This window comes from Coregonus clupeaformis, chromosome 27 (assembly GCF_020615455.1).
Source record: "Coregonus clupeaformis isolate EN_2021a chromosome 27, ASM2061545v1, whole genome shotgun sequence".
NCBI lineage: Eukaryota > Metazoa > Chordata > Actinopteri > Salmoniformes > Salmonidae > Coregonus > Coregonus clupeaformis.
Window position 1 is genome coordinate 33,391,932 of NC_059218.1, and position 25,751 is coordinate 33,417,682.

Genomic DNA, 25,751 nt, shown 5'->3' on the forward strand with positions numbered 1-25,751 from the left:
TTATTTTCTCATGTTTTGACCCAGTCCTTAATTCTAATCATTCGACGTTGCTATACTAAACAAATCATTGGCATGTAGCTAGCTAGCAGAGATGCAATGATTATGAGAGACAAGAACTTCAATAAATAATTATTTAATAAATATCCAATAAGTCTATATAGTCCGTACTGCACTGGTTAATGAATGAATGGAATTCTGAGCGTTTACGGTTTCCATGGTGAATTATTATTTTCACGTTCATTCTTGGGCTAGCTAGCCCTAGGAACATCTCTGTTTGTTCCTAGATCTAGCCCACTGGCATGGGAGAGATCGCATTTGTAAAATGATACATTGTTGCACAGGTCATAGAGGCCAACAGGTAGATTTATACAACCCCCAACTGTTGCAACCCAAATAGTAGCATGGAAAAATAATGTGTAGACGCTTTTTTCCCCGAGGGAGATGACATTTCAACTCTTCTGCCTGCGGCTATGGAACCCTGTCTCAGACCTGCTGTTTTCAACTCTCTCTCTCTACCGCACCTGCTATTTCAACCTCTAAATGCCCGGCTATGAAAAGCCAAGTGACATTTACTCCTGATGTACTGACCTGTTGCAACCTCTACAACCACTGTGATTATTATTTGACCCTGCTGGTCATCTATGAACGTTTGAACATCTTTGGAATAAAATCTGGCCTTAAATTTCCACCCAGCACAGCCAGAAGGGGACTGGCCACCCCTCAGAGCCTGGTTCCTCTCTAGGTTTCTTCCTAGGTTTCTGCCTTTCTAGGGAGTTTTTACTAGCTACCGTGCTTCTACATCTGCATTGCTTGCTGTTTGGGGTTTTAGGCTGGGTTTCTGTATAGCACTTTGTGACATCTGCTGATGTAAAAGGGCTTTATAAATACATTTGAAGGGATTGATTGATTTATGAATTTCCTGCCTGAGCTGCGGGACAGTGGAATTATGAGATTAACACGTAATGGTATTTTGCGGGAGTTTTTGTCCCACAACACCCGCATTTCAACCAAATCAGCATTCAGGATCCAAACAACACATTTTATAATTGGAAATACACTTGGAAAGTACACTACAGGTCAGGCACTGATGTTGGGCGATTAGGCCTGGCTCGCAGTCGGCGTTCCAATTCATCCCAAAGGTGTTCGATGGGGTTGAGGTCAGGGCTCTGTGCAGGCCAGTCAAGTTTTTCCACACCGATCTCGACAAACCAATTCTGTATGGACCTCGCTTTGTGCACGGGGGCATTGTCATGCTGAAACAGGAAAGGTCCTTCCCCAAACTGTTGCCACAAAGTTGGAAGCACAGAATCAACTAGAATGTAATTGTATGCTGTAGCGTTAAGATTTCCCTTCACTGGAATGAAGGGCCTTAGCCCGAACCACGAAAAACAGCCCCAGACCATTATTCCTTCTCCACCAAACTTTACAATTGGCACTATGCATTCGGGCAGGTAGCGTTCTCCTGGCATCCGCCAAACCCAGATTAGTCCGTCGGACTGCCAGATGGTGAAGCATGATTCATCATTCCAGAGAACACGTTTCCACTGCTCCAGAGTTCAATGGCGGCAAGCTTTACACCACTCCAGCCGACGCTTGGCATTGCGCATGTTGAACTTAGGCTTGTGTGTGGCTGCTCGGCCATGGAAACCCATTTCATGAAGCTTCCGACGAACAGTTCTTGTGCTGACGTTGCTTCAAGAGACAGTTAGGAATTCAGTAGTGAGTGTTGTAACCGAGGACAGACGATTTTAACACGTTACGCGCTTCAGCACTCGGTGGTCCCGTTCTGTGAGCTTGTCTGGCCTGCCACTTCGTGGCTGAGCCGTTGTTGCTCCTAAACGTTTCCAATTCACAATAACAGCACTTACAGTTGACCGGGGCAGCTCTAGTAGGGCAGACATTTGACGAACTGACTTGTTGGAAAGGTGGCATCCTATGACGGTGCCACATTGAAAGTCACTGAGCTCTTCAGTAAGGCCATTCTACTGCCAATTTTTGTCTATGGAGAATGCATGTCAGCAACGGGTGTGGCTGAAATAGCCGAATCCACTAATTTGAAGGTCCACATACTTTTGTATATATAATGTATTTGAAAATACTCAAATACACTGACTCAAATACACTTGAAAAAAGCATTTGAAATAAGTTTGGTTTTTACAAATAACCATTCAAATACTAAAATAAAAGTATTTGTTTTGGCCTTAGTATTTGAAAATACTCAAATATACAGAAAAAAAGTACTTAAATAACAAATATTCAAATACACATATATTTGAACTCATGTCTGGTTGTGTGTGTGTGTGTGTGTGTGTGTGTGTGTGTGTGTGTGTGTGTGTGTGTGTGTGTGTGTGTGTGTGTGTGTGTGTGAGTGAGTGAGTGAGTGAGTGAGTGAGTGAGTGAGTGAGTGAGTGAGTGAGTGAGTGAGAAATAGAATGGGGGAAAGAGAGAGAATGAGAGAAAGAGAGAGAGAAATAGATTGGGGGAGAGAGAGAGAGAGCGAAAGAGAGAGGGAGCGTAAGAGAGGGAGCGTAAGAGAGAGAGTAAGAGAGAGAGAGTAAGAGAGAGAGATTGTGGGATTTAACATTCTCCATATGGATGCTCTTCACCAGGGTGGAGCCCAAGGACATACAACTTAAATTGTGCTTTTAATTTCCGGGGGGAAAATCGATTAGCAAGATTTCGTCTAACTGTTGTAGCTGTTTCTAACATGCAGAATCAGGCCATGGACAGCGCCTGGAACCATTGCTGCTCTGCTGCTCGACAATGCTCTATATACACTACCAGTCAAAAGTTTGGACACACCTACTCATTCAAGGGGTTTTTCTTTATTTTTACTATTTTCTACATTGTAGAATAATAGCGAAGACATCAAAACTATGAAATAACACATATGGAATCATGTAGTAAACAAAAAAGTGTTAAACAAATCAAAGTATATTTTATATTTGAGAATCTTCAAATAGCCACCCATTGCCTTGATGACAGCTTTGCACACTCTTGGCATCCTCTTAACCAGCTTCACCTGGAATGCTTTTCCAACAGTCTTGAAGGAGTTCCCACATATGCTGAACACTTGTTGGCTGCTTTTCCTTCACTCTGCGGTCCGACTCATCCCAAACCATCTCAATTGGGTTGAGGTCGGGGGATTGTGGAGGCCAGGTCATCTGATGCAGCACTCCATCACTCTCCTTTTTGGTCAAATAGCCCTTACACAGCCTGGAGGTGTGTTGGGTCATTGTCCTGTTGAAAAACAAATGATAGTCCCACTAAGCCCAAACCAGATGGGATGGCGTATCGCTATAGAATGCGGTGGGAGCCATGCTGGTTAAGTGTGCCTTGAATTCTAAATAAATCACAGACAGTTCACCAGCAAAGCACCCCCACACCATAACACCTCCTCCTCCATGCTTTACGGTGGGAAATACACATGCGGAGATCATCCGTTCAACCACACCGCGTCTCACAAAGACACGGTGGTTGGAATTAAAAATCTCCAATTTGGACTCCAGATCAAAGCACAAATTTCCACCGGTCTAATGTCCATTGCTCGTGTTTCGTGGCCCAAGCAGGTCTCTTCTTATTATTGGTGTCCTTTAGTAGTGATTTCTTTGCAGCAATTCGACCATGAAGGCCTGATTCACACAGTCCCCTCTGAACAGTTGATGTTGAGATGTGTCTGTTACTTGAACTCTGTGAAGCATTTATTTGGGCTGCAATTTCTGAGGCTGGTAACTCTAATGAACTTATCCTCTGCAGCAGAGTTAACTCTGGGTCTTCCATACCTGTGGCAGTCCTCATGAGAGCCAGTTTCATCATAGCGCTTGATGGTTTTTGCAACTGCACTTGAAGAAACTTTCAAAGTTCTTGACATTTTCCGTATTGACTGACCTTCATGTCTTAAAGTAATGGTATTTTACCAAATAGGGCTATCTTCTGTATACCTTGTCACAACACAACTGATTAGCTCAAATGCATTAAGAAATTCCACAAATTAACTTTTAAGAAGGCACATCTGTGAATTGAAATGCCTTCCAGGTGACTACCTCATGAAGCTGGTTGAGAGTGTGCAAAGCTGTCATCAAGGCAAAGGGTGGCTATTTGAAGAATCTCAAATATAAAATATATTTTGATTTGTTTAACACTTTTTTGGTTCCTACATGATTCCAATGTAGAAAATAGTAAAAAATAAAGAAAAACCCTGGAATGAGTAGGTGTGTCCAAACTTTTGACTGGTACTGTATGTACTGTGAAAGTACTTGGCAGTACACAATAGCCTGTTTGAGTGGACACTGTACAGTCAATGTTTGACAGATGTTATTTTTTTAAGCACCCTTATATTTTAAGAGGGAATTAGACCCTAATGTGTCATTCTACCATAAATATATAACAGGTTGGTAGCTTGGCTCCAATTAATCACTTCAAGATATTTGGTGGTAATTAGGGGCTGTGTCAACATAAAAAAAAACAATTGCATAAACACTGCAAAAGACATTTGATTTTCTCAGTCACTGCGACACACACACACAAACAGAAGCGTCAACAAAATGTGAATAATTAACCGAGACCCTGAGGACCGCTCATCAGTTTCTGTTGAGAGATTACAACGCCTCTGCAAATTCATTTAGTGTGTCACAAAGCCAAACCCCAAACAGACATTAAATCTGAAATTAACATTTCTACAGGACTAAAGAAAAAAGGATCCACAACCATGTTTGTGCATTCATTAGAGCATCACAGGATTCACTGTGCACACTGGAGGCATTTGCCATGTTAAATTGCAATGGTTGGGCCTCCAGAGTGGCGCAGCAGTCTAAGGCACTGCATCACAGTGTTGCGGTGTCACTACAGCCTGGGGTTCGATCCGGAGTTAGGAGGACTGGTTAGGAATGCATGTGGTTAATCGAGGACTGGAGTTAGGAAACACTGGTATAGAGACTGGGGCACATGTTCTCCTTAGGTCACCTGATTGGGGTCCATGTAGGTCCTGGAAAGCTCAACGCGGTAGAGAATGGCTTTGATATTTGATGGTCTCTGAGCACACAAAACAAAACACTTAGACCTGTTCCTTTTAGTAATTGTAAGACTGGAAAGACATTTGGGAGACATTGAACAAAACGTGGCTCAACACCGAATGCTGTTGAAGGTGTAAATCTGACTAAAGCACACAAAAAGCCTCTTCCACATAGCATATGTTGAATTTAGCAGACGGTAAGAAACAGATTAACTGTATCTATCCATAACATACATTAAGATTAACTTAAACTGTAGGTGAGTTAATCAGCAGTAGTAGGGGAGAAACATAAAACTTTTGTCACCAAGTCAGCAGTAGCATATCACCCTGCATCCCACTGCTGGCTTGCCTCTGAAGCAAAGCAGGGTTGGTCCTGGCCGGTCCCTGGATGGGAGACCAGATGCTGCTGGAAGTGTATCATACGAATTCCCATTCGTTGTAACATGCCAGTGGCAATAATGTCGTATTGGAAATCCCTTGTGTAAGTTATACAGAGTGCAGTGCCATTAGACTGCTGATGAATGAGAAGTTGTCTGTCTGCATCACTTGTCTCACTCCCTGCCTGTTCTTATAGGTTCCCCTATGCCTGTTGGTAGCAGCCCCATGCCTAACCCTAGTTTCCTAGCTACGCCGGCTCCAGGTACACAACCCTCCTTTCCCTCCATATGTTTGCCGAGTGCCATGCAGTCAACAGTACTCAACACACATCAGTGGAGGCTGCTGAGGGGAGGATGGCTCATAATAATGGCTGGAATGGAGTCAATGGAATGTGTTTGATACCACTCCATTCCAGCCATTATTATGAGCCGTCCTCTCTGAATATTGGCAACATTGAGTGATTACTCAGGTAGCTTAGTGGGTAAGAGCGTTGTGCCAGTAACCGAAAGGTCGCTGGTTCTAATCCCCGAGCCGAGTAGGTGAAAAATCTGTCTGTGCCCTTAAGCAAGGCACTTAACCCTAATTGCTCCTGTAAGTCGCTCTGGATAAGAGCGTCTGCTAAATGACTAAAATGTAAAAATGTAAGTGGTGTTAGAGGGCCAGTAGGAGGCACTCTTTATTCTGGTCTAAAAATATATATATATCCCAATGCCCCAGGACAGTGATTGGGGACATTGCCCTGTGTAGGGTGCCTGACCCTCTGTGGTCAATAAAGATCCCATGGCAAGAGTAGGGGTGTTAACCCTGGTGTACTGGCGAAATTCCCAATCTGGCCCTCATACCATCATGTCTACCTAATCATCCCCAGCTTCCAATTGGCTCATTCATCCCTGTAACTATTCCCCAGGTCGTTGTTGTAAATGAGAATGTGTTCTCAGTCAACTTCCCTGGTAAAATAAATAAAAATAAATCACACAGGGCCTGACACCACTGACCTAAGTAACCGAGAATACAAGACATGCCCTAACACACTGGCACATAGCGCATATTCAGATGTCAGCTGAAATATATCCACTGTTTTCAATAACTCCACATGCAGGATAATTGTCGCAATATTGATGTTTTAAAAAGTGTGCTAAACCGATCTGTTTTTGACCCAACGTGATCTTTTCAATGCAGACATTTCATAAGTGCAAACTCATGTAACTCTCTCTGAGAGGCATCCCTGAACCCTGGCAGTACTATTTCCCAGTCAAACCGGAAGATTATCTGTGGTCGTGACTTTGTGAACTGAGAAAAACAGCGAATCCACTACTCACTACCATTTAGATTGCAGGATTGCAGATGCAGAAAGAGTCTTGGCGGAACACGCTTGCAGTGAAAGTTCATGCCTCTGACTAAACCTCATCTCACAAAAAGCTAAGAATGGAACTATAGACAATCCTGCTCAATGAGGATGTTTGGCATGGGCAAAAGGCCTCAACGTGAGAAAATACCCCTACTGTACATGCAAAAACATGCCTACATAACATCAACAGGCATATTGATACCTGTATCTTAAGAGAATAAACTATTTTAAATCTGATATAACATACAGGATAATGAAATAGGAATAATAAAACAAATGAAAAACTAAATAGGCTCTAAAATTACAAATATGAAGTAATTATGTAATTTTAATGGATTTATTTGAACATATTGGTAACTGTTACATGGATTAGAATTTGATTTCTAACACTATATAGGCCTAACACTGTACCTACTTCTATATGGTAGCTACTGGACTCATAGGTCCTGCTAAATGACTAAAAATGTCAGGAGCACAGAGGTTAGATCAGTATGGATTTGTTCACTGAGTTGCTGTCTGCAATTATTCTCTTTCACACCAGGCATTTAGGATGGGTAGTTAATAGATCGCACCAAAACACAACTAATCGCATTTACCACCCTCCACCCTTTAGAATGAGACCAGAAATAGTCAAAACGCAAAAATAGAAATGGCTACATAACAAAGAAAGCTCCAAACCTCTCTCTCAGCATTAAAAGACGTTCTTCAATCATAATTTCCAGTGACAAGCCCTACGATAAAGGATAGCGCTGGAACTGGATTCCCATAACAGGTGGTAATAAAAATAGAACCACTAGCTCAACATCAGATTTTTCAAGGGAAGAGCGAAGGTATCCACAGGATTATGTGTATGGTCTAAACATCTCAGGTCTCCTGCCGTTTTCAAGACAACTCAGAACCTCTGAAATTTCCGACTTGGAAACTAGTTGTAGAAAAGTTTCCCACTTGGAAAATATCAGAATCAACCAATAGGAAGCTCTGCGCAAAAAAACATGCATACATTTTAAACTCGGAGGTTCCGAGTTTCCAAGTTGTCTTGAAAGCACCATCCATCCTCCATCCTTTTTTCATTCTCCATAATCCAGTATCATTAGGGAACCTACAGTGTGTATGCAGCTCAACATACACACTGATACATTGCACTAATGATAAACCATAAATACAGTGCACATGCACGTTTCCTCATGGGCATTTAACAGCAATTCACATTGTTGTCATTTAAACTTGTATTTTCTGATGCTTTTTGTGTCTGAAGCAGGGCTCCCTTGCAAAATAGACATGGTCTCAATGGTACTTCCCTGTGAAAGGTTCAATAAAATAAATACAAATGTAATGCATTTGTTCTGGACAAAGAAACACTACTTTGGATGTGCAACTTGCGGTACAATAACACTCAGGTCTCAGGTATATCCTAATCTCAATGTGTTACGCAAACCATGTTCATATTGTCACATCTTAATAAGACAGATGTGTTGCTCCTGTAAACCTAATAGCATTACCACAAAAACACTATCATAAAGACAATTTAGAACATTAGACTTACACACAGGTTGACATTAAACAGGTGTGTTATCGACGGCATCAACAACTGACCACAACACTGTGGTTGATATACCACAAACATTAACAAGTAAACATGTAGCTGGAACCACTATAGACTCAGGATATAATCAAAGCCAGTGGCTGAGGTCATGACTAATTAGTTATTTGCCAACATTACTTTTTGGGGGTTTTGACTAAACATACACTATTCCATAATATGTACAACTCTCTCTGTAGACAGAATATTATTATCACTCACCTGAACAGTGCTGCTGCCAACAGGGAGTAAGAAACTGGTGGTCTTAACAGATCATCACCCTTAGCTCTTGGGAATGGCAGGGGACACGCAGGTTTTCTTCCTAAATGGAATTGGTGCAAGACAGGACAATTCCATCAATTCTTAGAACTTATTTGATAGAGATACACAAAATGCCACTACTTACCATTCATAATGAAGTACACAAAAATACCTTATATGAAGTTGACTATATGTCTCCAAATAAACTATTGAAGTATAATTGATTGATTTATAAAAATAAATTTCACCATTTATACAATGAGACAAACATTATTGGTTAGCTTATTTGTTAAACAACCTCGTTTATCATTAGAGTGGTAGCTTATTTGCAGAATGAATATGGTCAAGGCATAAAGTAATGCTTCATCCATGTAGTTCAGTGTTGGTCAGTGCATTGCATATCCATAATACTCACTTGCTGCCCAATATCATCTGCCTCCTATTCTTCTTCGACTCCTTCTCCGTATACAATATGGCACGGCAAAACACTGTAGCCTGTCACTTCCAAAGAACACTCAATGGTGCTCCGTAGGCTACGTCGATGCGCTGGATCTTGGAGACGCATCAGCTTTCCTAAGCGTTTTTCAGGAATAGGCTTCACAGGCAGGTTTCGTTGCTAACTTGGTTTTAATAGATAGGCTATGCTCGGTCCTTGTTATTTGAGTCTTACTAAATAATGTATTGTATTCAGAATCTATTTTTAGATTTTTCAAAAATCAAAATTGGCTCTAGTAGCCTATCTGTGAACAAGGCAATGAGAGGTTGTTGAAGCAGAATTAATTAGTTGAATTATTGACAAAGTGCTGGATCGTTTAAGGATCCTCGCTCCTCTTTGATCGGCCATTTACTCTCCAGAAGACCCAAATGTTGTTTGTCTACACTAAATTAACCGAAGAACAAACCGCTTTAGCAGAATGTTTCGCAATCAACCAAAAATATATTTGGAAATGCTGTTTCTCAGAGCCTATTCGAAGAGGCGGGAATGAGTGATGGAGATGTACTAAAAAGACCCAACACTCACATTAGCATCAGTAGAGCATAGAAGCGGAAGCGATGCGAATGGGGAAGAAAAGGATGGATAGGCAGGCATAAGGATATATGCAAATGCGCCCTCTCTTATTTCGTCTATCGGTAGACAGGTTTTGGCACATGGTAGAAAACAGTGAGCGAGAAGGAACAGCAGATTCTAGCAGCATGGACTGCAGAGCAAGGGGAGGGGACGTTTGGAACATCTATAATGAACAAAAATATAAACGCAACATGCAACAATTTCAACGATTTTACAATCAGTCAATTTAAATAAATTCATTTGGCCCTAATCTAAGGATTTCACATGGGTAGGGGCGCAGCCATGGGTGGGCTTGGGAGGGCATAGGCCCACCCACTTGGGAGCCAGGCTCACCCACTGGGAAGCCAGGCCAAGCCAATCAGAATGAGTTTTTCCACACAAAAGGGCTTTATTACAGACAGAAATACTCCTCGGTTTCATCAGCTGTCTGGGTGGCTGGTCTCAGACGCGGATGTGAGGCCGGTTGGAATACTGCCAAATTCTCTAAAACGATGTTGGAGGCGGCTTATGGTAGAGAAATTAAATTCAAATCTCTGGCAACAGCTCTGGTGGACATTCCTGCAGTCAGCATGCCAATTGCACGCTCCCTCAAAACTTGAGACATCTGTGGCTTTGTGTTGTGTGACAAAACTGCACATTTTAGAGTGGCCTTTTATTGTCCCCAGCACAAGGTGCACCTGTGTAATGATCATGCTGTTTAATCAGTTTCTTAATATGCCTCACCTGTCAGGTGGATGGATTATCTTGGCAAAGGAGAAATGCTCACTAAACAGGGATGTAAACAAATTTGCGCACAGAATTTGAGAGAAATAAGCTTTCTGTGCATATGGAAAATGTCTGAGATCTTTTATTTCAGCTCATGAAACATGAGACCAACACTTTACATGTTGCATTTATATTTTTGTTCAGTATACAGTGGGGGGAAAAAAGTATTTAGTCAGCCACCAATTGTGCAAGTTCTCCCACTTAAAAAGATGAGAGAGGCCTGTAATTTTCATCATAGGTACACGTCAACTATGACAGACAAATTGAGGGAAAAAAATCCAGAAAATCACATTGTAGGATTTTTAATGATTTTATTTGGAAATTATGGTGGAAAATAAGTATTTGGTCACCTACAAACAAGCAAGATTTCTGGCTCTCACAGACCTGTAACTTCTTCTTTAAGAGGCTCCTGTGTCCTCCACTCGTTACCTGTATTAATGGCACCTGTTTGAACTTGTTATCAGTATAAAAGACACCTGTCCACAACCTCAAACAGTCACACTCCAAACTCCACTATGGCCAAGACCAAAGAGCTGTCAAAGGACACCAGAAACAAAATTGTAGACCTGCACCAGGCTGGGAAGACTGAATCTGCAATAGGTAAGCATTCTTGGTTTGAAGAAATCAACTGTGGGAGCAATTATTAGGAAATGGAAGACATACAAGACCACTGATAATCTCCCTCGATCTGGGGCTCCACGCAAGATCTCACCCCGTGGGGTCAAAATGATCACAAGAACGGTGAGCAAAAATCCCAGAACCACACAGGGGGACCTAGTGAATGACCTGCAGAGAGCTGGGACCAAAGTAACAAAGCCTACCATCAGTAACACACTACGCCGCCAGGGACTCAAATCCTGCAGTGCCAGACGTGTCCCCCTGCTTAAGCCAGTACATGTCCAGGCCCGTCTGAAGTTTGCTAGAGTGCATTTGGATGATCCAGAAGAGGTTTGGGAGAATGTCATATGGTCAGATGAAACCAAAATATAACTTTTTGGTAAAAACTCAACTCGTCGTGTTTGGAGGACAAAGAATGCTGAGTTGCATCCAAAGAACACCATACCTACTGTGAAGCATGGGGGTGGAAACATCATGCTTTGGGGCTGTTTTTCTGCAAAGGGACAAGGACAACTGTTCCGTGTAAAGGAAAGAATGAATGGGGCCATGTATCGTGAGATTTTGAGTGAAAACCTCCTTCCATCAGCAAGGGCATTGAAGGTGAAATGTGGCTGGGTCTTTCAGCATGACAATGATCCCAAACACACCGCCCGGGCAACGAAGGAGTGGCTTCGTAAGAAGCATTTCAAGGTCCTGGAGTGGCCTAGCCAGTCTCCAGATCTCAACCCCATAGAAAATCTTTGGAGGGAGTTGAAAGTCCGTGTTGCCCAGCGACAGCCTCAAAACATCACTGCTCTAGAGGAGATCTGCATGGAGGAATGGGCCAAAATACCAGCAACAGTGTGTGAAAACCTTGTGAAGACTTACAGAAAACGTTTGACCTGTGTCATTGCCAACAAAGGGTATATAACAAAGTATTGAGAAACTTTTGTTATTGACCAAATACTTATTTTCCACCATAATTTGCAAATACATTCATTAAAAAATCCTACAATGTGATTTTCTGGAATTTTTTTCTCATTTTGTCTGTCATAGTTGACGTGTACCTATGATGAAAATTACAGGCCTCTCTCATCTTTTTAAGTGGGAGAACTTGCACAATTGGTGGCTGACTAAATACTTTTTTCCCCACTGTAGATACGCGCGGCTCGTCCTCAACATTGCCTGCGCATTAATTATTGGATTTCCTCAATCAAAATTTTTTATATAACGCATAGTTACGGATGTTAACATAATACTGCTTATTTGCTTCATGCATAGCCTATCATGTTGGCAATTAACAACACCAATTACGACTCATCCAGTCCATTGAAACATTGTAACATCCCATCCACTAATCTTACTTACTGTTATAACCAGAGGTTACATTGGGGGACATAAAGTGGAGTGCCACTGTATACCAATGGGCAATTAAATAGATGTATAAGTTGAAATAGATTATAATGGCAAAGCAACTCACTTGGAGAATTATGCACCACCTTCAAAAAATAAATGTAACCAAATAACATTTGGATGGAACCCTTGGTTGTAACTCCCTGTGAGGGAAATGTTGAGGCAGCTATTACCTTGAGGTAGATGCGGACATCTTGCTTGTTCAACTTCCACATTTAGGGGGATGTCTCGCTTGTTCAACTTTCGTATCTAGTTTAACATAAACTTGAGGGCTCCCCTTGGCGGGGCCGTCCAGGTGCGCTATATGGTCTTTCTTGCAAGGACGTCTCCATCAGGGTCATGGCTAGCATGCTAGCTAACCATCATAATGGGTTTGGTTAGCTAGCTAATGTCGTCAGCAATGATAGGTCAGCTAGATTAGCATTTATATTTTAGTCATTTAGCAGATGCGCTTATGCAGAGCGCCTTACAGTAGTGAGTGCGTACATTTTCATACTTTTTTCATACTGGTCCCCCGTGGGAATTGAACCCACAACCCTGGCGTTAAAAGCGCCATGCGAAACCAACATAGCTACACGGTACTAGCATCTGAATTTGAATTATTTTGAGTGTAATGCAGTTGATTGGTGACAATGGTATGAACATATATTCCGCATTATACTCATGAAAGCATTATAACATGATTATAACCCAAAATAAATGTGGAATGGCATGTATATTTAGACTTCGGCTGGGCTTGCTAATTGCTAACGTTAGCCAGTGGAGCATTGCATGCTGAGAGTTGCAATGCAGTCTGGGAATCGTAGTATAACTGGTTATATTATAAAGTTATGGTATTTTCTTTGTAATATTTTTAAACACGACCAAAATGCAAATATCTGCGCTTGTATGAAATAAACTCTGGTGGTATTGTATTTGGTAGGCTTTCCAGCTAGCACCAGGGATTGGGATGAACTCGGTTGAGTGAAGGCACAATCGGCTGACAGTCAGCGTCGGGTGGCGTCAACTGGGACAACAGCGTGCTGACTTTTGACGGTGTCGCAAAGGTTTTAGGTTACGGCAATAAGAGCTCGGGCCGAGGAAGGCAACTACATGGCAGATGATGGAAAAATGTAAATACTTTAGATTTATATTGTAGATGGGAAGGGAAGGGAGATGGACGTTTTCATGTCCCTCCCAACGTATTTTGTCCATGATTCTGGTCTGGAGGTGTCCCAATCGGTATTAACTGAGAAATCTCGTGGGGTATTATTGGAATGTTGAAGAGCTCACGGAGAGGTTGATGCATCACTGTTCCAATGTTTTTTTTTTCACTCCACCGTCAGATATTTCAGGTAAGGTAACGTTATCTAGCTAGCTAGCTAGCTAAATTGCTCAATAGCCAAACTTAGTTTAGACCAAATTTAGTTTTATAACATTGACTGTACTATGTCCGTGACATGGTAAAAGTACAAACCGATAACAAGGAGGCAAAAAGGTACATTTAGGCTATTTACTCCACGGTGCAGGCAATGAACTTGAACGCCATGTCGGCAGGTGACTGTAAACTTCCACACCTATGGGGCACACACGCTATATATGCCCACCACCAAAACCATACTCTATACACAACACTCCTTCCTCCCAGTCACATAATGGGTTCCCCATAATGTTGGGGAGTATTGCTGAGGGAGGTGCCTGAATAGTCTCTGGCGGCAGTCTCTGTGCCTGTGAAGGTGGCACCCAAATTAGGGCCGGAGAGGGCTCAGCTGCAAGTTGGGGGCTGTGTATCAGGGTTTGGCTCTGGTGTTGGCACTGCTTCTGCCTAAAGGCGTGGTGTCCAGGACATCCAGGTCAGGGAGGGAGGAGGTGGCAGCAAAGGGGGCTGCTGCTTCTCGGCCTTGCAGCTGATCCACATGGACCTGACCTTCAGGCGTCCGTGTCCTGTAAGAGACAGGTCCAGTGGCTTTTTCCACGACTGCAGGGAACCACTTAGGTCTCGCCCGCGACATCGCGGGAACCCCGCCTACCACCTCCGGAGAGGTGTGACGGATGTCCAGAGGGCTGCAGGGAATTCCTCACCCAGTGTTCCCTGGTATTCAGCCTACATCCCCCCCCTCCTTCCCGACGGAGCACGGTGGCCTACATCATCACTCTGTTGACGGGTCGGGCTCTTTCATGGGCTACCGCGGAGTGGGAGTGCCAAACTCCGGCGTGCTCTGACTCCCACCAATTCACCCAGGAGCTACGCAAGGTGTTCGACACCTCTCAGGTGGTGTCGGGGCACGAGGCCGGGAGGCGTCTCACGGCCTGTCGGCAGGGTGACCGTTCGGTGGCGGACTACTCTGTGGAGTTCCGGACCCGGGCTCGAGAGGCAGGATGGGAGGAGGCCGCCCTGGTCGTCCTTTACGCGCAGGGGCTATCAGAGGGGATGAAGGACGAACTCTCCTTCAGGGAGAAGGAGAGCGACTGGACAGCCTCGTCGACCTCTCGGTGCGGGTAGACAATTGGCCCAGACGTGGCAGGAGTTCCCCGGGATTATTGGGATCTGGGGGAGGTGTTTAGTAAGAGGCGTGCCAAGGGCCTACCTCCTCACAGGCCATACGACGCTATCGATCTCCTGTCGGGCGCCATGCCCACACGAGGGCGATTGTTTTCCTTGTCCCGGCCGGAGACGCTGGCCATGAGGGAGTATATCGACGAGGCACTCGTCGAGGGTCACATCCGCCCATCTACCTCACCTGCGGGCGCAGGCTTCTTCTTCGTGGGGAAAAAGGAAGGTGGCCATGGCCGTGCATTGATTAACGGGCGCACAACGACATCACGGTTAAGAACCGCTACCCACTCCCCCTGATGGCGACGGCATTCGAGTCGTTGCAGGGAGCACGGATCTTCACCAAGCTGGACTTACGAAATGCCTACAACCTGGTGAAGATTCGGGAGGGGGACGAGTGGAAGACGGCTTTTAACACACCCAGTGGGCATTACGAGTACCAAGTCATGCCGTTCGGTCTAGCCAACGCGCCTGCGGTGTTCCAGGCGTTGGTCAATGACGTGCTCCGGGACCTCCTCGACCACAGCGTCTTCATGTATTTGGATGACATCCTAATATTTTCAAAGGACATGAGTGAACACCAGCAGCACGTTCGGCAGGTCCTCCAATGCCTTCTCCGTCACCAGCTCTACGTCAAGACAGAGAACTGCATGTTCGACACAGAGACAGTCTCCTTCCTGGGGTTAATCGTCACCCAGGGGGACCTACGGATGGACCCAGCCAAGGTCAGCGCGGTACTGGATTGGCCCCAGCCCTCCTCCCTCAAGCAACTACAACGGTTTGTCGGCTGTCCCCGGCTGAGCGGAATTATGACGTTGGGAACCATGAGCTATTAGCGGTCAAGCTAGCCCTGGTGGAGTGGAGGCATTGGTTAGAGGGGGCCACCCTTCCATTCGTCCTATGGACTGACTATAAGAACTTAGCTTACATTCAGGGGGCCAAGAGGCTCAACTCGCGCCAGGCCAGGTGGGCGTTGTTCTTCACCAGGTTCCGGTTCACGATCTCATACCGTCCGGGGTCGAAGAACATCAAGCCTGATGCGCTTTCCCGGCAGTTCGACCCCGTGGACCTGGTGGAGAGGGACAATCCCATTGTCCCCAACGCCCTGATTGCTGCCCCAGTTTCGTGGGGGAATCGATAGGCTGGTCAGAGCAGCGCTACGGCGGGAGCCCGATCCGGGCGGAGGACCATCGGGGAGGATGTACGTACCCAAGGCGGCGCGCTCATGACTGCTTCAGTGGGCACACGCGTCCGACCTCACCAGCCATCCAGGGGGCGACAGGACGTTGGATTTCCTGCTTAGGAGGTTCTGGTGGCCATCAGCTGAGGGGGATACGCGCGCCTTCGTGGCTGCTTGCCCGGTGTGCGCGCGCACAAAGAGCTCACGTCAGCCCGCGGCAGGGCTGCTCCGACCCCTGCCTATCCCCAAGTGCCCCTGGTCCCACATCTCGCTGGATTTCATTTCCACCCTACCCTCCTCTGATGGCTACACAGTCATTCTGGTCGTTGTGGACCGGTTTTCGAAGGCTGTCCACTTCATTCCCCTTCTCAAACTCCCGTCGGCCCGGGAGACGGCTAAGTTGGTCGTGCAGCACGTTTTCCGGGTCCACGGCCTTCCCCAAGATGTGGTGTCGTCTATTCCACCTCAGACAGGGGAAGAGGAGCGCACAGGACTTTGCACTGGACTTCAGGACTCTGGCTGCCAGCGCAGGATGGAATGAGAGGGCCCTGATCGACCACTACCGATGCAGCCTACGGGAGGACATTCGTCGGGAACTGGCCTGCAGGGACACCACCCTTAACCTGGACTAACTGGTGGATATGTCGATAAGGCTGGACAACCTGTTGGCAACCCGCGGATGTCCGGATCAGGGGCCGTCCATTCCATCCCCCAGCACCTCCGCCCCTATGGAGCTCGGAGGTGCTGCGCATAGGGAGACCGGAAGAAGGGCCGTCTCCTGCACCAACTGTGGCCGCAGAGGACACACTGCTGGTCGGTGCTGGGGAGGGTCTTTAGGGAGTCGAGGCAGTAGGCAGAGCACTGGTGGACCGTCTCAGGTGAGTAGGCACCCGACTCACCCAGAGCTCCCTGTTGCACATATGTGTATTGATATCGTATTTCCAGAGTTTTCCCCTCATTCCCAGCATAAGGCGCTCGTAGATTCAGGCGCAACTGGGAACTTTATTGCTCGTCAGTTTTCCCGTAGTTTAGGGATTCCTATTGTTCCTGTTGATGTGCCCTTCCCTGTACATGCCTTAGATAGTTGCCCTTTAGGGTCAGGCCTGATTAGGGAGGTCACAGCTCCACTCTGGATGAAGACGCAGGAGGGTCATGAGGAGAAAATGAGTCTATCTGATTGATTCTCCTGCGTTTCCAGTGGTGTTGGGGCTTCCCTGGTTAACTTTTCATGACCCCACGATTTCATGGCAACAGAGGGCTCTCAAGGGATGGTCAAGTCAGTGCTCGGGGAGGTGTGTAGGTGTTTCCATAGGGGCAACTACAGTGGAAAGTCCAAACCAGGTCTCCACCATGCACATTCCCCCCGAATATGCCAATTTGGCTCTCGCCTTCTGTAAAAAGAAGGCGACTCAATTACGTTTGACCTGTGTCATTGCCAACAAAGGGTATATAACAAAGTATTGAGAAACTTTTGTTATTGACCAAATACTTATTTTCCACCATAATTTGCAAATACATTCATTAAAAATCCTACAATGTGATTTTCTGGAATTTTTTTTCTCATTTTGTCTGTCATAGTTGACGTGTACCTATGATGAAAATTACAGGCCTCTCTCATCTTTTTAAGTGGGAGAACTTGCACAATTGGTGGCTGACTAAATACTTTTTTTCCCCACTGTAGATACGCGCGGCTCGTCCTCAACATTGCCTGCGCATTAATTATTGGATTTCCTCAATCAAAATGTTTTATATAACGCATAGTTACGGATGTTAACATAATACTGCTTATTTGCTTCATGCATAGCCTATCATGTTGGCAATTAACAACACCAATTACGACTCATCCAGTCCATTGAAACATTGTAACATCCCATCCACTAATCTTACTTACTGTTATAACCAGAGGTTACATTGGGGGACATAAAGTGGAGTGCCACTGTATACCAATGGGCAATTAAATAGATGTATAAGTTGAAATAGATTATAATGGCAAAGCAACTCACTTGGAGAATTATGCACCACCTTCAAAAAATAAATGTAACCAAATAACATTTGGATGGAACCCTTGGTTGTAACTCCCTGTGAGGGAAATGTTGAGAGGCAGCTATAACCTTGAGGTAGATGCGGACATCTTGCTTGTTCAACTTCCACATTTAGGGGGATGTCTCGCTTGTTCAACTTTCGTATCTAGTTTAACATAAACTTGAGGGCTCCCCCTGGTCTTTCTTGCAAGGACGTCTCCATCAGGGTCATGGCTAGCATGCTAGCTAACCATCATAATGGGTTTGGTTAGCTAGCTAATGTCGTCAGCAATGATAGGTCAGCTAGATTAGCATTTATATTTTAGTCATTTAGCAGATGCGCTTATGCAGAGCGCCTTACAGTAGTGAGTGCGTACATTTTCATACTTTTTTCATACTGGTCCCCCGTGGGAATTGAACCCACAACCCTGGCGTTAAAAGCGCCATGCGAAACCAACATAGCTACACGGTACTAGCATCTGAATTTGAATTATTTTGAGTGTAATGCAGTTGATTGGTGACAATGGTATGAACATATATTCCGCATTATACTCATGAAAGCATTATAACATGATTATAACCCAAAATAAATGTGGAATGGCATGTATATTTAGACTTCGGCTGGGCTTGCTAATTGCTAACGTTAGCCAGTGGAGCATTGCATGCTGAGAGTTGCAATGCAGTCTGGGAATCGTAGTATAACTGGTTATATTATAAAGTTATGGTATTTTCTTTGTAATATTTTTAAACACGACCAAAATGCAAATATCTGCGCTTGTATGAAATAAACTCTGGTGGTATTGTATTTGGTAGGCTTTCCAGCTAGCACCAGGGATTGGGATGAACTCGGTTGAGTGAAGGCACAATCGGCTGACAGTCAGCGTCGGGTGGCGTCAACTGGGACAACAGCGTGCTGACTTTTGACGGTGTCGCAAAGGTTTTAGGTTACGGCAATAAGAGCTCGGGCCGAGGAAGGCAACTACATGGCAGATGATGGAAAAATGTAAATACTTTAGATTTATATTGTAGATGGGAAGGGAAGGGAGATGGACGTTTTCATGTCCCTCCCAACGTATTTTGTCCATGATTCTGGTCTGGAGGTGTCCCAATCGGTATTAACTGAGAAATCTCGTGGGGTATTATTGGAATGTTGAAGAGCTCACGGAGAGGTTGATGCATCACTGTTCCAATGTTTTTTTTTCACTCCACCGTCAGATATTTCAGGTAAGGTAACGTTATCTAGCTAGCTAGCTAGCTAAATTGCTCAATAGCCAAACTTAGTTTAGACCAAATTTAGTTTTATAACATTGACTGTACTATGTCCGTGACATGGTAAAAGTACAAACCGATAACAAGGAGGCAAAAAGGTACATTTAGGCTATTTACTCCATGGTGCAGGCAATGAACTTGAACGCCATGTCGGCAGGTGACTGTAAACTTCCACACCTATGGGGCACACACGCTATATATGCCCACCACCAAAACCATACTCTAACACTCCTTCCCCCCAGTCACATAATGGGTTCCCATAATGTTGGGGAGTACTGCTGAGGGAGGTGCCTGAATAGTCTCTGGCGGCAGTCTCTGTGCCTGTGAAGGTGGCACCCAAATTAGGGCCGGAGAGGGCTCAGCTGCAAGTTGGGGGCTGTGTATCAGGGTTTGGCTCTGGTGTTGGCACTGCTTCTGCCTAAAGGCGTGGTGTCCAGGACATCCAGGTCAGGGAGGGAGGAGGTGGCAGCAAAGGGGGCTGCTGCTTCTCTGCCTCGCAGCTGATCCACATGGACCTGACCTTCAGGCGTCTGTGTCCTGTAAGAGACAGGTCCAGTGGCTTTTTCCACGACTGCAGGGAACCACTTAGGTCTCGCCCGCGACATCGCGGGAACCCCGCCTACCACCTCCGGAGAGGTGTGACGGATGTCCAGAGGGCTGCAGGGAATTCCTCACCCAGTGTTCCCTGGTATTCAGCCTATATCCCCCCCTCCTTCCCGACGGAGCACGGTGGCCTACATCATCACTTTGTTGACGGGTCGGGCTCTTTCCTGGGCTACCGCAGAGTGGGAGTGCCAAACTCCGGCGTGCTCTGACTCCCACCAATTCACCCGGGAGCTACGCAAGGTGTTCGACACCTCTCAGGTGGTGTCGGGGCACGAGGCCGGGAGGCGTCTCACGGCCTGTCGGCAGGGTGACCGTTCGGTGGCGGACTACTCTGTGGAGTTCCGGACCCAGGCTCGAGAGGCAGGATGGGAGGAGGCCGCCCTGGTCGTCCTTTACGCGCAGGGGCTATCAGAGGGGATGAAGGACGAACTCTCCTTCAGGGAGAAGGAGAGCGACTGGACAGCCTCGTCGACCTCTCGGTGCGGGTAGACAATTGGCCCAGACGTGGCAGGAGTTCCCCGGGATTATTGGGATCTGGGGGAGGTGTTTAGTAAGAGGCGTGCCAAGGGCCTACCTCCTCACAGGCCATACGACGCTATCGATCTCCTGTCGGGCGCCATGCCCACACGAGGGCGATTGTTTTCCTTGTCCCGGCCGGAGACGCTGGCCATGAGGGAGTATATCGACGAGGCACTCGTCGAGGGTCACATCCGCCCACCTACCTCACCTGCGGGCGCGGGCTTCTTCTTCGTGGGGAAAAAGGAAGGTGGCCACGGCCGTGCATTGATTAACGGGCGCACAACGACATCACGGTTAAGAACCGCTACCCACTCCCCCTGATGGCGACGGCATTCGAGTCGTTGCAGGGAGCACGGATCTTCACCAAGCTTGACGAAATGCCTACAACCTGGTGAAGATTCGGGAGGGGGACGAGTGGAAGGCGGCTTTTAACATACCCAGTGGGCATTACGAGTACCAAGTCATGCCGTTCGGTCTAGCCAATGCGCCTGCGGTGTTCCAGGCGTTGGTCAATGACGACCACAGCGTATTGTATTTGGATGACATCCTAATATTTTCAAAGGACATGAGTGAACACCAGCAGCACGTTCGGCAGGTCCTCCAATGCCTTCTCCATCACCAGCTCTACGTCAAGACAGAGAACTGCATGTTCCACACAGAGACAGTCTCCTTCCTGGGGTTAATTATCACCCAGGGGGACCTACGGATGGACCCAGCCAAGGTCAGCGCGGTACTGGATTGGCCCCAGCCCTCCTCCCTCAAGCAACTACAACGGTTTGTCGGCTGTCCCCGGCTGAGCGGAATTATGACGTTGGGAACCATGAGCTATTAGCGGTCAAGCTAGCCCTGGTGGAGTGGAGGCATTGGTTAGAGGGGGCCACCCTTCCATTCGTCCTATGGACTGACTATAAGAACTTAGCTTACATTCAGGGGGCCAAGAGGCTCAACTCGCGCCAGGCCAGGTGGGCGTTGTTCTTCACCAGGTTCCGGTTCACGATCTCATACCGTCCGGGGTCGAAGAACATCAAGCCTGATGCGCTTTCCCGGCAGTTCGACCCCGTGGACCTGGTGGAGAGGGACAATCCCATTGTCCCCAACGCCCTGATTGCTGCCCCAGTTTCGTGGGGAATCGATAGGCTGGTCAGAGCAGCGCTACGGCGGGAGCCCGATCCGGGCGGAGGACCATCGGGGAGGATGTACGTACCCAAGGCGGCGCGCTCATGACTGCTTCAGTGGGCACACGCGTCCGACCTCACCAGCCATCCAGGGGGCGACAGGACGTTGGATTTCCTGCTTAGGAGGTTCTGGTGGCCATCAGCTGAGGGGGATACGCGCGCCTTCGTGGCTGCTTGCCCGGTGTGCGCGCGCACAAAGAGCTCACGTCAGCCCGCGGCAGGGCTGCTCCGACCCCTGCCTATCCCCAAGTGCCCCTGGTCCCACATCTCGCTGGATTTCATTTCCACCCTACCCTCCTCTGATGGCTACACAGTCATTCTGGTCGTTGTGGACCGGTTTTCGAAGGCTGTCCACTTCATTCCCCTTCTCAAACTCCCGTCGGCCCGGGAGACGGCTAAGTTGGTCGTGCAGCACGTTTTCCGGGTCCACGGCCTTCCCCAAGATGTGGTGTCGTCTATTCCACCTCAGACAGGGGAAGAGGAGCGCACAGGACTTTGCACTGGACTTCAGGACTCTGGCTGCCAGCGCAGGATGGAATGAGAGGGCCCTGATCGACCACTACCGATGCAGCCTACGGGAGGACATTCGTCGGGAACTGGCCTGCAGGGACACCACCCTTAACCTGGACTAACTGGTGGATATGTCGATAAGGCTGGACAACCTGTTGGCAACCCGCGGATGTCCGGATCAGGGGCCGTCCATTCCATCCCCCAGCACCTCCGCCCCTATGGAGCTCGGAGGTGCTGCGCATAGGGAGACCGGAAGAAGGGCCGTCTCCTGCACCAACTGTGGCCGCAGAGGACACACTGCTGGTCGGTGCTGGGGAGGGTCTTTAGGGAGTCGAGGCAGTAGGCAGAGCACTGGTGGACCGTCTCAGGTGAGTAGGCACCCGACTCACCCAGAGCTCCCTGTTGCACATATGTGTATTGATATCGTATTTCCAGAGTTTTCCCCTCATTCCCAGCATAAGGCGCTCGTAGATTCAGGCGCAACTGGGAACTTTATTGCTCGTCAGTTTTCCCGTAGTTTAGGGATTCCTATTGTTCCTGTTGATGTGCCCTTCCCTGTACATGCCTTAGATAGTTGCCCTTTAGGGTCAGGCCTGATTAGGGAGGTCACAGCTCCACTCTGGATGAAGACGCAGGAGGGTCATGAGGAGAAAATGAGTCTATCTGATTGATTCTCCTGCGTTTCCAGTGGTGTTGGGGCTTCCCTGGTTAACTTTTCATGACCCCACGATTTCATGGCAACAGAGGGCTCTCAAGGGATGGTCAAGTCAGTGCTCGGGGAGGTGTGTAGGTGTTTCCATAGGGGCAACTACAGTGGAAAGTCCAAACCAGGTCTCCACCATGCACATTCCCCCCGAATATGCCAATTTGGCTCTCGCCTTCTGTAAAAAGAAGGCGACTCAATTACCACCCCATCGACAGGGGGATTGTGCGATAAATCTCCAGGTAGGCGCTACACATCCCCTGTCACAGGAAGAGACAGCGGCTATGGAAACATATGTCTACGAATCTCTGGGGCAAGGATACATTCGGCCATCCACTTCACCTGTCTCCTCAAGTTTCTTTTTTGTGAAGAAGAAGGATGGAGGTTTATGCCCGTGCATTGACTACCGGGGTCTCAATCAGATCACTGTCAAGTACAGTTATCCACTACCGCTCATTGCTAGTATGACGGAGTCATTGCACGGAGCGCGCTTCTTCACAAAATTGGATCTCAGGAGCGCGTACAACCTGGTGCGTATCCGGGAGGGAGATGAGTGGAAGATGGTATTTAGTACCACATCTGGGCACTATGAGTACCTCGTCATGCCGTACGGGTTGATGAACGCTCCATCAGTCTTCCAATCCTTTGTAGATGAGATTTTCAGGGATCTGCACGGACAGGGTGTAGTGGTGTATATAGATGATATTCTCATATACTCCGCTACACGAGCCGAGCATGTGTCCCTGGTGCGCAAGGTGCTTGGTCGACTGTTGGAACATGACCTGTACGTCAAGGCGGAGAAATGTCTGTTCTTTCAAAAGTCCGTCTCCTTCCTAGGGCACCGCCTGTCCGTGTCAGGGGTGGAGATGGAGATTGACCGCATTTCGGCCGTGCGTAATTGGCCGACTCCAACCACGGTTAAGGAGGTGCAGCGATTCTTAGGGTTTGCCAACTACTACCGGAGGTTTATCCGGGGCTTTGGTCAGGTAGCGGCTCCCATTATCTCCTTGCTGAGGGGGGGACCGGTGCGACTGCAGTGGTCAGCCGAGGCGGACAGGGCGTTAGGTCACCTGAAGGACCTGTTTACCTCAGCTCCAGTGCTGGCTCATCCGGATCCCTCCTTAGCATTCATAGTAGAGGTGGACGCATCCGAGGCTGGGATAGGAGCTGTACTGTCTCAGCGCTCGGGTACGCCACCAAAACTCTGCCCCTGTGCTTTCTTTTCGAAGAAGCTCAGCCCGGCGGAGCACAACTATGATGTGGTGGACCGGGAGCTGTTAGCTGTGGTTAAAGCTCTGAAAGTGTGGAGGCATTGGCTTGAGGGGGCTAAACACCCTTTTCTCATTTTGACTGACCACCGCAATCTGGAGTACATCCGGGCGGCGAGGAGATTGAACCCTCGCCAGGCAAGGTGGGCCATGTTTTTCACTCGTTTTGTGTTCACCCTTTCTTACAGACCAGGTTCCCAGAACGCTAAGGCAGACGCCCTGTTCCGACTGTATGACACAGAGGAGAGGTCCATTGAGCCCACTCCCATAGTTCCGGCGTCGTGTCTGGTGGCACCGGTGGTGTGGGAGGTTGACGCGGACATCGAGCGGGCGTTACGTACAGAGCCCACTCCCTCCCAGTGTCCAGAGGGTCGTATGTACGTGCTGTTAGAGGTCCGCGATCGATTGATCTATTGGGCTCACACGTCACCCTCCTCTGGTCATCCTGGCATCGGTCGGACAGTGCACTGTCTTAGTGAAAAATACTGGTGGCCCACTTTAGCCAAGGACGTGAGGGTTTATGTTTCCTCCTGCTCGGTGTGCGCTCAGTGTAAGGCACCTAGACACCTGCCCAGAGGGAAATTACAACACCTACCCGTTCCACAACGGCCGTGGTCCCACCTATTGGTGGATTTTGTTATGGACCTTCCCCTGTCACAAGGGAACACCACGATCCTGGTCGTTGTGGATCGGTATTCTAAGTCCTGCCGTCTCATTCCTATGCCCGGTCTCCCTACGGCCCTACAGACTGCGGAGGCCCTATTTACACATGTCTTCCGGCACTACGGGGTACCTGAGGATATTGTATCTGATCAGGGTCCCCAGTTCACCTCAAGGGTCTGGAGGGCGTTCATGGAACGTCTGGGGATCTCGGTCAGCCTGACCTCAGGTTTTCACCCCGAGAGTAATGGGCAGGTGGAGAGAGTGAACCAGGATGTGGGTAGGTTTCTGCGGTCCTATTGCCAGGACCGGCCGGGGGAGTGGTCGGGTTTTATTGCCCAAAACTCCCTCCGCCACTCCTCCACTAACCTTTCTCCATTTCAGTGTGTGTTAGGTTATCAGCCGGTCCTGGCACCTTGGCATCAGAGCCAGATCGAGGTACCTGCGGTGGAGGAGTGGTTTCGGCGCTCGGAAGAGACCTGGAACGCTACCCATGTACGCCTGCAACGGGCCATCAGGCGACAGAAGGCGAGCGCCGACCGCCACCGCAGTGAGGCTCTGGTGTATGCACCGGGGGACCGGTTCTGGCTCTCGACCCGAAACCTGCCCCTTCGCCTGCCCTGCCGGAAGCTGGGTCGGCGGTTTGTGGGGCCATTTAAAGCCCTGAGGAGATTGAACAAGGTTTGTTATAGGTTACAGCTTCTTCCTGAGTATCATATTAACCCCTCGTTCCATGTGTCTCTCCTCAGGCCGGTGGTAGCTGGTCCACTCCAGGAGTCTGAGGTACGGGAGGTTCCTCCGCCCCCACTGGACATCGAGGGGGCACCGGCGTACTCGGTCCGTTCCATCCTGGATTCGAGGCGTTGGGTGGGGGGCCTGCAGTATC

The 25,751-nt window shown here is 47.7% G+C and overlaps 1 protein-coding gene across 1 annotated transcript in view; it reads right to left on the reverse strand.

The window, feature by feature from the left end:
* The window catches only part of LOC121541831 (sodium/calcium exchanger 1-like), a 70,955-nt gene extending 61,245 nt beyond the window's left edge, over positions 1-9,710 (reverse strand). Inside the window, exons 1-2 of the mRNA XM_041851146.2 lie at positions 8,993-9,710; positions 8,539-8,638 (exon numbers count right to left, since the gene is read on the reverse strand). The gene's annotated coding sequence lies outside the window, so the exon portion shown is untranslated. The remainder of the gene's footprint in view (positions 1-8,538; positions 8,639-8,992) is intronic.
* Between the last annotated feature and the right edge of the window lie 16,041 nt (positions 9,711-25,751).